The sequence below is a fragment of the Phaenicophaeus curvirostris genome, chromosome 6 (assembly GCF_032191515.1).
Source record: "Phaenicophaeus curvirostris isolate KB17595 chromosome 6, BPBGC_Pcur_1.0, whole genome shotgun sequence".
Classification (NCBI taxonomy): domain Eukaryota; kingdom Metazoa; phylum Chordata; class Aves; order Cuculiformes; family Cuculidae; genus Phaenicophaeus; species Phaenicophaeus curvirostris.
This window is the reverse complement of record NC_091397.1, coordinates 49698822-49716472: the sequence shown is the minus strand read 5'-3', so window position 1 is coordinate 49716472 and position 17651 is coordinate 49698822. Positions and strand designations below refer to the sequence as shown.

General features: G+C 41.5%; 1 protein-coding gene across 1 annotated transcript in view; it reads left to right on the top strand.

The window, feature by feature from the left end:
• Positions 1 to 308: 308 nt before the first annotated feature.
• Positions 309 to 17651, top strand: part of RARB (retinoic acid receptor beta) — a 334302-nt gene continuing 316959 nt past the window's right edge. The window contains exons 1-2 of the mRNA XM_069860142.1: positions 309 to 325; positions 9371 to 9451. The gene's annotated coding sequence lies outside the window, so the exon portion shown is untranslated. The remainder of the gene's footprint in view (positions 326 to 9370; positions 9452 to 17651) is intronic.

Below are 17651 nucleotides of genomic sequence, written 5' to 3'. Positions count from 1 at the left end.
CTCTCAGCCGCTCCCCATAAGGCCTGTTCTCCAGCCCCCTCACCAGCTTCGTTGCTCTTCTCTGGACTCGCTCCAGAGCCTTAACACCTTTCTCGTGGCGAGGGGCCCCGAACCGAGCCCAGGATCCGAGGCGCAGGGCGCAGTGGAAGAAGCGGAGAGCACCCCCCACCCTGCGCTGTGCCCCGCGCCCCCCGCTTCGGAGCCGCCGCCCGGGGGGGCGCAGAGCGCGGCGGCCCCGCCAGGGGGCGGGGCGGGGCGGGGCGGGGGGTCCGGGGCGCCGCTGCCGCTCGCGGCCGGCGCTGTCGGGGCGGCGGAGCGGGCGGAGGTAACGCGGCGGCGGGCGCGGGGCCGGGGCCGGGCGCGGGGCCGGAGCGCGGTCGGGGTCGCCCTCTCGGAGCGGCTGCGGCGCCGCGTGGCCGCTTCCAGCCCTTCTGCCTCGGAGACAAAAGCGCCCGAGAGCGTCGCGGGGGAGTTGGCCCCGTCGCTCGCAAGTCGCCGAAGTGCGCTCGGGACCCCGAGCCCGGTCGGTGCCCTCTTTGCCGCCGGGTGCCTAGAGGAGAGCGATTTTGGCGGCTAAAAACAAACAAACAAAAAACCCCACGGAAACGTAGAATGGTTTGGGTTGGAAGGACCTTAAAGGCGGCCGGTTCCGCTCGGGGTCGGCAGGTTTGCTTGGGAAAAGCCGGTGGGTCTCGCAGCGCCTGCGGTGGAAAGTGACGGGGAGCGGGAACGGAGCGGTGGGTCCCGGCCGGGCGCCTCCGAGCGCGCCGCGCACCCCGGCGCTCAAACAGCTCGGTGCGCGGCCGGGAGGGCGAGCGAGGGGGCTCCTCGGCTCCTGAGGGGAGGGGAGTCCCGTTTCCCAACTCCGTCTCGCCTTGCCGAGGGGGCTGAGCGGCCGCGAGGTCTGTGGCTGTGGCGCGGGTCGCCGGGTGGTGGGTACGGTTGGACTCGAGGAGCTCTGAGGTCTTTTCCAACCTGGTGATTCCATGATTCTTTGATCCAGTGATTCCTTGATCCAGCGATTACTTGATTCTACGGTCCTATGATTCTTTGATTCCCTGATTCTATAATTCTACGATTCACCGCTAGGCTGCGGGGGGGTCTGCGGGGTCCCGTGGGTCACTGGTGCGTGTTTGTTACCAAACACCATGTGGGTGCAGCGTGAACGCTGTTGATGCTGCTTTGACATCTTCTCGTGGTGCCCTGTTGTTTGTATTTAGAGTGACAGCTTGGTCATTTGAGGCCATGGCAGAATTTGACTGGTTTCAGTGGTGTTGATGTTTTGCCTGTGGCTGAGACGTCCTTAATAGCATTTTAGCGAGCGAGTTGTAGCATAAAATACAAGGGCTAAAGAATCGGCAATGTATTTAATCCATAAAGCAGTGTAACTTTGCACTTTGATGACAGACAGGAAATAATAGCGTGGATTCTGAAAAGAAAATATTTAATAGAGCAACTCAAAATATTGTAGTCCAAGGGCTACGTTGGACTCAAAGTGCCAAACAGGACAGCGCAGTAACAGCTCAAGGAGGGGAATATCACTGAAGCTGCTCTTTGACTCCTACCTTTTAAAGAGTTCTTCTGAGGAAGTTTAGCAAGCATAGGTTAATTATATATGACACTGCATTTAGCTGAAGGAATTGAATATTTAGTGCAAGAGCTTGTGCGTGTGGGAGAAGCTGAGTTAAGGTAAAGTGCCCTGAATGTAAATTTAGACCAATTGTGTCATTGTGGTTGAAGTTGCTACGTGGACGTCGCCTGTTTGCAGTTCTGGTTATGTCATTTGGGAAGAGGTGAAAGCAAAACTGAAAAAAAAATGCTCTTAAAATTACAGCATCGAGAGTTGGTGTGTGTTTGTTTTGTTTTTAACCAAGAAAGCTGATTTTGATTTAAGATACTAATTCAATCTTTCCTTTATGAACCAATCCCTGGGTAAGAGCTTGATGTGTCAGCATTGGTCTGCATCTGATTTAGTGATCATGGAAGACTGAGCCTCAGCTTTACATGCTGGTAAGCTTCCAGTGAAATACATTTTGCTAGATGAAGAGTTGCAGGGTTTGTCCTTGTATAGTAGTGTCACAGTGTTGGTAAACACTCTCCTTTACTAGTATAGGATCTGCCTCAGCCTGAGTTGTCATTATTCTGTGACTAAGCGTGCCTCTGAGGAGTGCAAAGGCTGAATCCAAAGCAGATGGTCACACTTTGGGGTACATAGTGACTCTTCTGATTACGTTCTGCACCTTCTTGCAGAACTGAGAGGTCTTGGCAGACCACTTGGGTTTTCAGGCTAGCTCACCACAGTAGCAGTCCAGTAAAACATCTCTGTTACACTTGAAAATCAGGTTCGCTCGGGATGGGAGGAGTGACACCACCAAGGGCTGCTTCACCATTATGCCTTTTTGGTTTTCTGCTGAAGTAGTTCTGTCTGTATCTGTAGTAAAAGTGGTTTTTATTGATGCAAGGATACTAGCTCATTTCAGGGGTAATGGGTCTCTAGTGTGGGCTGGGTGTAGCAGGCTCAGTACTCTCACATATCCACGTTTCTGTAGAATGAAATGAATCATTATGGCAAATTCCCAGTTATGTGGTGCACGCAGGTGGGTACAGTAGGAGTTTGAACCAGATGTGCCTAAAAGGGATCCCCCTTTTTCGCACTTACCTGTCTATATGGACATGGTGGGAGAGGTATGTGGCATAAACAAAGTCCCCATTGACTTTTGTGGGTTTACACATGCAAGATCAAAGTTGGAAGCAAGTTCAAACAGGTCTGTGCTAATACTTGTATGTATTGTGTGAAACACCAGTATTTTTAAGACAAAGATCTAGTTTTCAACTACTTTGCACCCAGGGCATGATTCTCCTGGTGTGTGCTATCAGCAAGGATCTAAAAAGCTGCTGCTTCTCAGTGGGATGTAATACGAAGTCCAACCAGTGTCACTCAACTGTTGTGAGCGGTTATTGTGCTTTTTGTCATGGTGGAAGTTCCTTCTGACCCTTCTCAGCTGACAATTTATGCATGAAGCGTTAATATGTTCTTGTCTGTATAATAACTTGCTGTTTCAAGAGTATCTTGTAGCACTGAATTCTATAAGCCATCTACATTAAATCTGTTGTCTTTCAGTATCATTGACTCTCGTTGTTTATATATTATGAGGAGACAATAATTATTGAAATTCCTTAATATAGCTTAGCTGATCTTAATTACAATAATGGAGTCTATTGCATTGCATGTTGTAACTACAAACTGTTGTTAAAGCTTAGGCAAGACTTAGGTGAAAAATTATGTCAAATTGTTCTTCCCAAGTTGCGTTCTAATTAAATATTCAGTATAGTGGGAGACGATCTTTTAGTCTCAACGTAGTGATGAAATGGGAGCTAAGTTGTGTTTCCCTCCTTCAAAGCTATGTACAGTATTCCATTTGCTACAATAGTGGGAAGCCTTTAAGAGTTGAAGAGTCACTTAACTTTTTATTCTCTGTAATCTATAGTTTAGTTTGTATTCAAGGTAGATAGATTGGAAAATGCTGAACATGTAGGAAGTACAGACATAAAAAAATAGAATTAGGCCCGCTGGGAAGAAGCCAAATGGTTATGAAATACAGGGAAGTGTAGAGAATTTGTAGAATAGACATTTACCTATAAGGAATACTTTTTTTTTAGGAGCCACTCATGTTAGTGAAAGCAAAAAGAACTTCATTTTATTAAATATTTATTTAGTTTGTTGAAGTAATACTTTGGAGATTTTGGATTTATTTTCTACACCAGCCTAATTTTCTCTAGTGTTCACCTCTTATATCCTGACACAGTGAGCTTATTATTGTCGGCTTGGATTACTGCCATATATATTTTTGTAGTGCTTTATAGCAAGTCTGTAGGGCAATAGACCTTACCATATCACGTGTCTAATTTATGACTTTATTTTTCAGCAGTTACGGCAGGTCTGCTGATCAGAATAAAAGTTATTTGGATATAATTAAAATATGCCGATATTAATGATGTGATGAAATGCCCATGAGCTCATTTGATTTCCCTTTTCACTTTTTTTTTTTTTGCCTATTTTTGTTTTTAATATAGAGTGCAAGCTGTTGCTAATTAGTGTGGCACTCTAGAGGTGGTCTCTATATAAGCTAAATGGAGAGGAGAGAATGAAGTGGGGGAAGCCAAGCTGAAATCTGGAGAAGTAGAAGTGCCAGTCTTGGAGATTTGTAAAAGCTTTGCACATAGACTGGGGTTTTGTTAGGCAAGTGATGGCAAAGCTTTTCCAGGTCACGTGTGAAAACTTCAGACCAGAGTTGAATCTTGTGCTGATGCATGTGTTTGTGCTGGATGCAGGCAGAGGGGCCTCTCTTGGGAGAGGCTCATTTCTCTTTCCTACTTCTTGTGCAGTGAGATGGCGTGTCTCCCGTTCGGCATGCTGGCACGCGGAGTTGATAGACGGCAGCGTGGGGCTGGAAGCACCTTCATTTCCAGGGCTGCACCAGGTTTGCTGGAGAAGTGCCGTTGACAATGCCACTATGCAGCATCTCTGGTGTGTTTGCCATAGCATTTCTCTCATGGATGGATTATTACAGACACCCATGTCTATAACTGATATTAAATTGCTGAAGACTTATTTGCTTTGGTTGTGTCTGTAACGTGAAGAATTCTGCTAATGTTTCCTATGCAGTGTGCAAAAATGAATGAACACGTGTGTATGTATATAAATATTTCCATGTCGGTTTCTCAGTCTTAAAACGTGTGCAGGGGTAGAACTTGTGCAGCTGCCAAGGGGGCAGGTTTTGAACATGAACAGTATAACCTTAAGGTCCAGGGCTGCTGATTGTTGTTGGAGCATTTGGCAGTCATGATTCTGGAGGTTTTAGCTCTTATCTAGGAAGATATGAAAAAATTGCTCCCCGCGGCAGCAATAGTAATAGCAAAGTAATAGAATACAAGCTTTAAATAAATGATAAATTGAATCTTTATTAAACCCACTCTTCCATATGGGGAGCATGCTATGAAGTTGTATAGAAAGCTGCCTTCCTTGGGTCTCTGGATAAAATTTGATTCACCTCCTGTGAGGGCACATTTTGTACTGCCAGAAAAGGAAGATTGCTCTCAGTAGCTCAGTACAGGTAACACATCTTCCTTTTCTCACATATTCTTGTTCTTGTGCCTGTTTTGAGCTATGTGTAGATTCTCTGTAAATGCTTTGGAATTAATGCTGTCAAGTGAGTGGCATGTGCTGCTTGTTCCATCATAGTAATGCAAAAATGCTTCATTGAAGTTTCTCAAAATGATGTTTAGAAATTGTTTCTCTTTAAGAGAGGTTTTAGCCCACGGTGTTGATACATGGAAATATTTTAACATTAGGTACTATTTGGAAATTTAATATAGCAAAAGTCTTAGAAGTAACTAATAAGAAGATCCCATTCTTTAAAGTTTTCCATCTAGAGTTCAAAGAAAAGTCAAAGGAAGTTTCAGATCATGTCTTTTATTTTTTCTAGGGTTGACTGCAGTAAGTTGTATAGCTGCGTTCTAAATTCAGTTTTCTTCAAATGTTCTTGTTTAATCACTGTGAAAAATGCTGTTACGGTGTGAGCTGTGTTTAGGTGATCTTAGGTGCCTCTTATGAATGGAGCAACCACTTTCTTTTGGCCAGTAGTATATGTTAATATTTTCGCTAAAATATTTGCCTTTAGAAATTTGTCAGAAAAAGAAATAGAGTACTTTTCAGGTTTACTGATTTACAAGTTCACTGCCTAAGATACGGAGTAGAGCCATCCTTTCTCATACAGAATTTGGGATGACCTCTGTGGCTGAAAGATCATGCACCACTTCTTTTCTCTGTAAGTTTTTCACAAAGAATATTAGCTACAACATTCGCTTCTTGTTCATGTTATGGTATCTCCAGGGAATATTTGGTGTCCACCCACATCACTTGCTTTCTTCTATCCCCTTATTCTTGGGGTAGGTGAATTGTAGGAACAAAAGTGTATAGTGAATGAAAAACAGCATTGGATTGGAGTCAGCAGTGTGCTCTTGTAGCGGTGGAGACTAGTGGCATGCTGAGCTGTATTAGCAGGAGTGTGACTGCCTGTTTGAGGGGTGACTGTTGCTCTTGATGAGGCTTTTCCTGGAATGATGCTGTATCCAGGCTTTGGCCCCCAGTGTGAGAAAGGTAGGGACAAACTGAGAGGGCCCAGCAGAGGGTTTTTCAGATATTTGGGGACTCTAGCACATGGCATACAAGTTGATGCTGAGGGGTCTTGGTTTGCCCAGCTGAGAGATTAGAAAATGAAGTTGAATTGCTGCCTTCTATTTCCTGATGCGGTGTTATGGCACAGCATACACCCCTCTTCTCTGGGGTGTACAGAGAAAGGACAAAGTGCAGTTGTCACAAATTGACATGGGGAAATTCTGACTGGGCATAATGGAAAAAATTATCAATGAAAGTGGTTGAGCTCTGACCCGGCATCTGTGGAGGTTGCAGGATTTGCCCTTGGAGATTTAAAAACTTAACAGGACAAGACTGAACAACTTGGATCTAACTTTGAAATCGATGCTGCTTTGACTGTGAATTGGAGGACATGGCCTCTAGAGGTCCTTTCCAGCCTAAATTATTCTGGTTCTGTAAGATTTCCCACAGAGACAATAAGTATCTCAAGAGTTATGCTAGATAGTCCTTTTAATTATATTCTTAAAAGGGAAGAGCTATTTGTTTGTGGGATCAGAGGAGCCCTTTGTGTAGCACTCGTGGCCAGAGTAATTTAGAATAAAAATGATTTTGTAAAATGCATGTGCAAAATGAACAAGTTTATACTGTCTGTGGGGCAGAGCGCTTCTGCACTGTGCTGCTGCCGTGAGTAGTCGTGATCTGGCTGCAATCTGTTGAAAATAGCTCTGACAAATAAGTGTAATGCAGGCAAAAGGTTACTCTTTACTGGGCTTCACTGTGGTAATTGTAGGTGAGTTCTTCACCTGTCTGGGAAGGTATGTAACGCATACTACATTTGAAATGGCTATTACACTTTGGTGTAATAGAAGTGTTTCTTTTTTTTTTTTTTCTTGTGATAGAGTGACTAATGAAGCTCTCTAAGACTGATTGTTGACGTGTCCTTTGGACCTGGTGTGATAAGAGTACTCGTTGTTGATGAAGTGGCTCACCATTATTTGTGGCACCGTGTTTGACCATTTGTGTTTTGTAATACGACTTGAATGTAAGATGTGCTATTTTTCTCAAAGAGTCGTTTCATGTCTCAACTAACTTCATGCTAGGGCAGAGAAAATATCAGCAGTTCTTATGTTGGGCAGTTGTGTGAGGTCATAATGATATCACCAGAAATTCCCATAGATTTGGCCATAAGACTTCAGTTTTTCCTTGGATTAGTGATGACCAAATAATCTGTTTTGTGAACTGTAATTGCACCAGTGCTATTCATTCAAGCAGCATCTCACTGAAATAACGTGAACCGTGTATGTTGTTGCCTATAAGTACAGATAGGAAAATTCAGGAGCAGAGAACAAGTTTTTGTTGTGTATGCACACAGATATACAGAGTGCTTACCTGTGGGAGAAGGAAGGAGGTATGTATCCACAGTAGCTGCCTTGCTTGCCCCCCAAAACAATTATGTTTTTTGGGTTTTTTTTTTGCAAATGACATTAAATGCCTTTTACCAGTAGTTGAGTTAAATATGCTAGCTATGATTCAGGCTTACAAGTTGAGACTCTTTGACAGCCTTTCTGAAAAGCTGAATGAAACTCTGTGTGTGTGTGTTTAACTATAACCTGCAGCAGTTTAAGTAGATGCTATCAATCTAGGCTGCTGTGTTTTCTGTGTGGGCCAGACTGAGTGTGGCCTTTCTGCAGAGGTACAATGGACTTGTATAAAAGCTTGAATGATTGCTGTTGGCTCTCTGTAGGATGAATGGACTTCAGTGGCTTTTCTCTCCCGGGGCTGCCTACTGCCTACCTGTACAGACCATAGGGTGGGAATCAAGGAGGCATTTTAAGGAGAGCAGGCTGTTGCCGAGGAGGGTGTCAGGCAGTAGATGCTCTATCTTGTACTCCCAGTGGGGAAGAGAAGCTGTAGCTTTTTGCTCCAGCCCTTACCTTCGAGTCCTGCTTTTGTCTTTAATATTCTTTAGTATTTATTTATTTAAGCATTGAGTTTCAAGCTTTTCAACTCTTGGATCATTTTGGAACTTTGGCCTTACAGTGACTCAGTAATCGGGAAATAAAGCAATTAGCTTTTAGTAGCTCCGTATATTTAAATAATACTTAGGATGTGTTTTCAAGCATTGCACACATATGAAAGGAAAAGAGTATTTCTTTAATTTTCAAATGAAAGCTGAAGTGCATGATTTGTTGTTGAGGAAGCATGAGAGAAAGGCCAGATATCACTAGATTCAGATCAGTAATATAGGGGCAGCTCTGCCACCTCTAGCAAGATTGCAGTGTGGAAATAGATTTGCTGATAGATCTCTTGTTTTATGCAAAATCATTCTGGGCTTTTGGCTTAGATTTTACAAGCAATTTTAACAATTCTAGGTATATATCTTCAGTTTAGAGTGTTTCCTGATTTGGGAATCCCGTAGAGAAGTGTTTTCAAAATCATAATATGAGTACTAAGGGCTGGACAGGCAGAGCACTTTCGTAGTTCAGTGCTTGTTTTTTAGTGCTGCTGATGTGAGAGAGAAATAAGAATTGTCTTCTGTGGCTGCAGTTTCAGCAGTCTGATAGAGTCTGACATCAGGCAATTCTCTGCTGAAGATGCAAAAAGGGCAATACATTGCAATCCCTTTTTCTTGTCTTGACTTCTTTTCTGCTTTTGTTATTGGGCAGGAATAGGTTGACAGAAACAGTGCCTAGTTGGATCAGAAAGGTTAGTAGACATATTATTGGCATTTCCCATTTTTAAAGGGAGGGTAGAATTTTGTTGTGTTGGTGGCTCAACTACAAAGGTATTTCGGCTTTTATTTTTTTTTTCCAAAGTGAAGTTGAGTAAACTGAGGCAAGTTTGTTGTGTGTGCTCAGTGTTGGTGCAAATGAAGTTGACCTGCCCTGCAATTCCCTTGGATGCTTATAAGGAATTTTGGCATGAACACCTGCTTATTGCCTGAGCTGGAGCAGAGGAGGAGGATCAGTGTGGCAATTAATGGGGGTTTTCAGTAGGAAGAGGAAGAAAGAAAGTGCGTTGCAAACCTGGGACACTCACAATCAAAGACTTTAGTGAGGCAATGCTCTGGTTTTTATTTCTCATTCGGGGATATTGGAGGTGGCATTAATATCTTCCCTTATTTTGCCCTGAATGTCATTATTCTGATGAGTACATTTGCCTTACTCCTTCAAAACTTCACTTTGTAACTGTTCTTTCCCCTTATTCTTCTAGGAAGTCAAACTGATCTAGGTCCATGAAGACTATGCTGGTGTCAAGCTCCCTCTGACTTGCCTCTGGCTCTCAGGAGCAAAGGTACGGTTATGCGGTAAGTTATAATCCACTCACAGAATCCCCTGAAGGAAACAAGGACTTAATTAGTGTCCTGTCCTCTGCATGGCAGCTGCTGGTACATTGCTTTCTTCAGAGTTGCTTGGTCCATGACAGCAGGCTACCAGTGGCAGAGAAAGGGAAATCCAAAAGAGTGGAGTCACTTTGAAAATGTACTGAAAAGTTAATGAATAGAGCACTTACAGGGAAAATACCAATGAAAGCTGTGTCAGGTAAGCACTTTAAAAGTGGAAAGTGCCCCCCTGTTGGTTTGTTCTCCTTTTAACTGATTTCTTTGAAAATCTAATTGGAATCACAGTTGAACCACAGTGATAAAGTATGTTTTTGGTAGATAAAGTTGAAATAATACACATTTAGCAATTTGGAGTGTTGCTGGAAATAGTAGGCACATGTGGAAATGAACACAAATTCCCATTTCATGTTTCATCCTAAGGGCAAAGTACCCTTGGTGCAAAGCCCAGGGGACCTATATAGTCATTAGCAGATGGAGGGGGACATTAATCTTCTACCCACAAACCTGCCCCAGCTCATAAAACAGGGAGCGTCTCTGTTGTGAGGATTGCTAGAGGTTGTATTAAACATGATAGTATAGTTTATAATCACAGTGCCAGCCACTCTTGCTGTTCATTGCTGTGTTTTCTTGGTACTCTGTGTCTCTAACTTACTTTTTGTATCTGTGTATAATAGAGTAGTGACAGTGTTCCTGCTACTTGAGATGTTGGCAGAAGCTTCTTCTAACCCTCTTAAAAATATTTCTCCTTCTCTATGCACTAGACTGTGTTAGGGTATACTTTAAGTACTGTTTTTGTACATAGAGAGAAATGTATAATTTTTCTGTGTTATTCAGTCATTTGGCAGTAAGCTAGGAGACAGGCATGGTTAATGAGGTATCTCAGCAGTGCATTTTTATGGGAGCATAGTTTAAGTTTAGGAGTATGTCCAGTCTCCAAACTGCCTAGTGAGCATTCTGTATTTGGAAACAAATGCCAGCTGGCAGTGGTTAAAGAGTGCATGCTTATTCTGCTCATGATAACCAAAACATGCTCCCTGCTGTGTGCTTTTGGCAGCTTTGCACTGGCAATATGTCTCAAATGCCAGTTGCATGTCCTCCTTTCTTTCTCATAAGTGGGTCCCATAAGGCATGATTTAGCCTAAATAAAAATGTGCCTCTGACTTGGTAACATATGGGAAGAAAGAAGCTGCTTGTTTTCAAAAAACAAAATCTTCCTGAAACACCTGTAGTTCACTATTTCCACTGTGGAAATAAAAAAATGATCAGTGTGTTTTCCAATACTCAGTAGTACATTGGCCTTAAATTCCTGAAGACTTGATGATTTTTGTGGCACCAGTTCTTAAGCATACCTCAACTGAAAATTTTGTGTAACATATTCTCAGTGAGAGCACTGGCTGGAATTCCAGTCCTACAGTGGCTGCATATTAAGTTCAGTTGAAGCTGTAAGTATACCTTTCTGGTCAATGTATTAATTACATCAATGGTCAAATTAACCACCGTCATTCTCAGTCTACACGTTAGTCATCTCGTACAATTCTTTCTGTTTGTTGAACTGTTTCAAGTCACTAAACACTTAAAATAACTGCTGTATTTTATTGAAAAGATACCTTACATGTAGGCAGCCTGACTTTTACAATCAAGTGTTGCAAATGTGCTTAGCTGAATTATTTGAAGTAGCTCATAAGTGTACATTGGGTACAAGGTCTTAAGAATCTGAAGAAAAATAAATCCAATGTGTTTATTTGTAATTTTTATTTCCAATAACAGCATAACAGGTTAAAACCAGCACAGTTGGTTGGTTTTTTTTTAAAAAAAAAGTCAAAAAAAGGTTGAAGTTTTTCAATTCAGCATTTGAACAACTGCATTTAAGATCAAGTCAACTGTAGGGTAAAGAACCCATGCTTAGAGCTTTGGTTTAGAAGTACTTAAGTCTTTAAGCTCCCTACTGCTTTTTCTGTGAGATGATCTCTCACTTTCTTTGCTTGCAGCACATCTTGATATTTGGCAAGGTGAGAAATCTCAAGCAATTTATATGCCTTTTTCTTTTCTAAATCAATGAAATTCTCTTGGAATCTGATAAGATATGGAAGCTTAAAAATCAAGTTCTCTTCTCTAACCTGCGTTCATTAGGAAAAAGATGTCACCTTACCAAAATCGCAAACTCTTCCAAAGTTGGGATCATGCATCTGCTAAAGAAGAGGAGGAATGATACCTATTGAGAAAGGCCAGGAGTTTGGTTACCGTACTTCCACGTATCAGTTGAAGCCTTTCTGCAGTAACTAATTTAATGCTCTTCTTGCCGGCTCTGCTGTTACCCTCTTCCTCAAACCCATAAGCTTACCTAAGTAGCCTGATACCACTATTGCATGGGTTGCTTTCTCTCTGGCAAGAAGGACTTAGTTCAGTTGCTTTCAACAGCTGATATGAAGTGGTGCAGATTCCTTTTTAAGTGCTTTGTCGCATCCATCATCCGGCTATATGCTGGCTATCTAAGGGCACGGACAGCTATGTTCAGGTACCTGAATACTTTAGAGGTTGTCTGTGAAGTTGAGAATTAAATTTTGCTGTGGTCTGTGTTGAAGGAGCACCACTGCACATTGGTTAACTTATTCGTGCCCTAAAAAAACCTTGGATATGACGTTCAAAAAAGGTATTTTAGAAAGTAGGTTGCAAAATCAAACCCTCAGAAGTTGTGAAATGTCAGATTTATGTGATTTTTTTTCCCATGCCTGTAATCGCTGCAGGAATATAGATACTGGAACTGTAATTACATCACATCCTAAACATTGGGCACCTGAACTGGGTAACTGTTATATTAAGAGGCATGTGCATGGTATGGTCATGGTATTTGGTAAACAGCAAGGTGGAGTTTGTGTATAAGAAAAAAAACAGTGTTCACAGAATGGTCATAGAATTCAATGCTAAGTTATTATATGCATGTAGAAGATAAACAGAATTGGTTCAACAGAATTTAAATTCAATGTAAGCTAAATATATTTGCATTATATAAACTTAATGCAGATTCAGAGCTGCAATAAGTAAGCATGTGTAACAGGATTGATTTCAGTGAAGTTTCTCCCATTTATGCTTATGATGAATTCTGCCTCTAGTCAAAAAGAAGTTTTCTGAAAGTTCTGCCAGCACAGTTTTGTCTTGGAACAGCTTTGAGGCTTGCCAGCAGTGTAAGTCTTGCGTTGTAAGAGCAGCTCTAGTTACATGCCAAAATATGGTCTTATTTTTAAACTGACAAATAAATGAAACCTATGTAGAAATGGAAACTTAGTTGAATGCCAGATTCTGACCACGTTATTCCCGTTGGAACTGCTAGGACCACTTTTGCAATCTCCTCTGTCTTTATAGCATTAAGAGATATTTCGCAATGTGGAAAATACTGGAAAAAAATGAGTGCAGGAAAGGCAGGAAATCTGCCAATGTCCATGACTTTTTTTAAAACACATCTCAGCAAGTAGGTTATAATAACCTTTTATGCAGATATGAAATTTAACCAGACTTCCATTATGGCTAGCCAGCCTCCATGTCAAGAGGCAGGTTGAAAAATTTGGGTACCTAAATATTTTCAACATAATCAGAATTTCATGATTTTGGCCTGTTTTCCTAAGACAGTAAGACTGTGAGCTTGGAGGCTTAGTCTGTCAGGTTTCTTTCCTTTCCATTTTCCTTACTTTTTCAACTTTTTATCCAATGTAAGCAGAATTTTAAGAAGTTAGTTCCAGTAAGATGGAGGTTAAAACAGATGGAGGGGGTTGAGAAGGAGAAATGCAGTCCTCAAAAAGAGATTGGTTTGCTCTTAGAGTGTCTTCCTCAGATGTTAACCCTAGTCGAAAAGGTACAGATGTTTTGCCTCCAGCAGTGTGCAAGCAAGTCAGATCCGTTGAGGGCTTTGGGAGGAGGCTGTAGTGATTTTGGGCAGCCTTTGACTTTCAGCTTGTGTGAGAAGGATAGAACAGGTATGTCATCTCGTTGTTCCACCATGAAAGGAAGGCAGAAGTTTGCATTATTAATTCAGAAGGCTTTGAGTGGCTTGCACGTGGAATCTCAGGTTGGTCTTGAGCTGAAGTCTTTAGAGCAGTTACAGACGGTTACAGTATGAGCTGAAGTCTGCAAGTGTGGTGAATGCTAAAGGAGACAGCAGTTGTCATTACAGCATTTTGAAAGCATACTCAGACGGGTAGTACTGATTAGCAAGAAGTCTAGTAAGGTCTGAAATGTTCACTGGTTTTAATAGGTGAACAGTTTTCTTGTTATGCCACAAGATTGCTGTGGTCCTGCTAACCCCTGACTTAAGGACAGCGTCTTGCTTAGTGCAAGTCCTCATGCTCTTGACAGGGGGTTGTTTATAGACCGGTGCAGCTGGGTGGTGTTACACTGTTGACACTCCAGATTTTTATGAGCACTCCTCATTGTTCATTCGTGAAGAGTGTTGTTAGCAGTGTACCTGCTGGGGAATGCACAGTGTTTGAGGATGAAGTTGGTTATTCATAGGATTGCATCACAGAGGCTGGTCTGATGGACTGCCCTTCAGAACCTGTTCTTTCTTGGTACTGAGCTTTTGATAAGATTGCAATCTGCCGAGCAAAACTCTTACATGAAGAACTGAATTCACCTTGGGCATAGTCCTTTTTAGACTGGAAATGGGCATGATGGATTTATGTTCTGAGCAGATAATCGCTTTGTTCAGATGACAAATTTTATGCAGAGGCCTCCTGCTTTGTACGCTTACACTGCTTTTGAAGGTGGAGTTGTAGTACTCCTTCTGAAGCCTGAAATGACATGTGTCTTTGAGTTTTAGAAAGAAGATGAAGGATGTGAAAAGGCAGTTAGACATTAAGCGTCCGCTGGCTGTATTTGATGCATAACTCCTATCTGTATCTTTGCAAATCTTAATTTTTACTTTGTGTCTATGGGGGGGTGTTAAGGAGGCAGCAGAGAAGGTCCTTTCTAGTACTTGATTCTGTAATTATAAATATACTGACTTTGGTATGGGAAACATCAGACAATAAGTCTTGGTGATGGTTAAGTTAATTCACTTTTAGAAGTTCAATAATTCATCTAAGAGGTGTCAGCAGCTGGGTCTTGTTAATGGTAAGCCTTTCCTTTCTGTTAAATCAATTGTGAATAATAGAATCCTTCAAAGAAAAATGATGAAGTAAGCATTGATTTCCAAATTGGGTGTCTGATATTGGAGCATTAATAAAGTCTAGAGCAAGCAGGCAACTAGGACCTCATGCACTCTGATCACCTAAGTAGTAATCAGAGAAAATCAATTATTTTTGTGTATGGTCCTAGATCTGTTAACATTTCATCTGTCGCCATTCATCATTGTGTCTATAATTTCATTTTTATAATTGTTTTGATTTTTTGGGCCTTAATGGTATGCATTGAATCAAGCATTTACTGTCAAGCTTTTGTGAGACAGAAGCAGCATTGTCGTATTGTCTACTGTTTACTAGGCTGTCTTACTATTTTAGGGCTTCCTACAATGATGCTTAAAGTAATGTCTATGTATTTTTCCAATGAGGTTAAATCCTCCTAGAGGGGTTCCAAGCAGACTCCATGGAGTCCTCCATTATTACCTCTTGCTAAGCCGTGAGGAGCTGCGTTGTTCACTTCTGTGTAGTCATGTTCGTTTTCATAGGGGTGTGATGAATATCTCAGTAATGATGGTAGACCTGTCAAAGAGAAACAGTTGTTGAAAACATTTTCAGAACAGTTCAGACTCTTGGCATGGCTTCCTCTGCAGCATCTCCCTTGGGCTGTTCCCCAGTGATGCCTTCTGGTTCTCTGCATTTTGTTCCAGGCTGTCTTGTGTTGTTGTGAAGGGCCATGACTGTCTGGATGTGTCAGAGGAGGAGCTCGATGCTGACAGGACCAGATTCTGGCCTTTGATGGCTTTAATACAGAGCACAAAGGTTTTGGTAATGGGAGCATCAGTGAATGGTCCAAGAGGGCGTGGTTGGTGGTAGAACATCCCACAGTATGGGAGGCCATGGGTTTTTGTGGATGGGATATGTATATGGCTTGTACTTTTAGCCTTGGAGTCACTGAATTTTTGGAATACAATGTGTATAGGTTATAGATTTGTGGGTGTGGGGTTTATGTTGAATTTAATTTTTTTTAGCTCTATTTGAAGGCTGAGCTCTGTTTACAGCTGCAAGACACAGGCTTTTTCTGTTGAGTGTTGCGCTTACCAGAGATCCCATTTTGCTTAAAGCTGTATTGAATTTGTATGGAAAACCACATACAATTAAATCTGCTTCCTGTTGAAGTCAATGGGAGTTTAAGCTGAAACTAGACCAGGATTTGGCCCATAAAGCATAGCAAGAAAATTTAACAGTTATAATAAAACTCTTAAGGCAAATAAAATGTTCTAGCAGGTGTTCATAAATGTGCTTTATGCTCATAGACTCTGTTAAATGTTAATAGTAAGGTCCTGCAGAAGCTGCACATAAGGACTGTGTGAAGGAAGCAAATGTCTGTTAAATGTGCTGTGCAATATTGTAGCAAAGGTGGGTGGCAGTGCAATGCACGCTACCTATTAGACTGAAATATGAAAGCTATTAGAAATTCTGCTGAATTTTCATTTTGTGAGGGAGTAGTTTTCAGGAAAGAACATATCATATAAAAAAGCCATGTGTTGTGCAAAACTAGAAGTGTCTTTGTTGGTGTTTGCAGTTTTTCTCGGATGTATGCAGAGCTTATTAGGGACAACTACTAACATACCATATTAACGATAAATTTAAAATAAGACAATACTTGTGAGGAAAATAATAGCTTGAAAAGCAGTTTTAATTTTTGTGTATTTTATTTTCCTTTAAATAGGGTTTTTTCATGTCTCAGACGAACCCACAGGCAGAAGTCCTAACATGACCCTAAATACATTTTGGGAATAATAGATGTTGGCAGGATTTTATATTTAGATCTCTTTCTTATGCTAACTCTTAATTTTTTTTTTGGTTTTTTTTGATCCATCACTTCACCATCAAAGCACTTCTTCATCAAAGCACTGTGAGGTCCCCTTCAGGTTTCCAGGAGCTTTCTGGCCTTCCTCATTTCTGGCTTCTAGGGAAAGCATTTGTTGGCTTTTTCAGCAGGTTTTGTATCATACCCTGAATCTTGCTAGCTTGTAGTAGCTTGATTTCTTCTAGCAGCTAATTTCATTAGGATTCAGGTCAAACCCATAGGACAAAAAAAATATCTGTGTGTGCTGGAATCAGTTCCTAAAATGACACCATGAATGCAGCGGTCATTGTTAGAATGTGTTTTGTTGGTGTTTGCTTAATTGACCGAGTTACCATCTCATCAATGCTCAGTCATTGTGTTGCAGGATAAAAGCAACCACATATTACAAAGATACTCTCTTTCCCAGTTAACAACTTAATTTTCTGTGCTAAAAGAGAAAGCATTAGCTTGGAAAACACTAAGATGGCTAAATTAGGGGAGGTCTTTCACACAACATTTGAATGTGTCAAGTTACAAGCATCACAGCTGCCTTTGTAGTGCATGCTGCTGTCAGAATGTCCACATGATGTCAGAAAGACTCTTTCACTGTTGCCTTGGTCATATCTTCAAGTGTTTGTTCCCTGCAGTGGCAGTGCTGGAATTCTGCTAGCTGATGAGGGCAAGGGTGTCTCAGAAAACTTGCTTCATTCCACCGTGTTGTAAAAAGGATTGAAGTGCGCATTTAGACAGTGGATGTTCATCACTTACCAAACAAAATCGCACGACTACCAGGGGGATGGGAGCTTTTAGCTTTTTCTTCTGTAGCAGTGTTGCACTAATGTCCTTATGAATTTTCAGAGCAAGGCTGAGGATCATCATCGACTGGCAGACTGGGAGCTCCCATACTTATAGAGTATCTTTGCTTTTAATACTTCTAGGACAAGGACACCTAGTAGCAGGGTGGGGAAAGATGAGGAATTATTTTTTAATCAAGTGGAAAATATGTCAGTGCTTCTCTTGTAAGTTGTGGCTCTTCTATAATAGTGATATTCATGCAGAACTTTTAATCCCTGCAGTACATTACAAATGCATTGTGTGAGAATTAAATGTTAATTGAGGCCATTATTTTATGGGTGGGCTATTTATATAGTAAAGTTATTTGAAGTAATGGGCCATGAATGCATTTTGTTT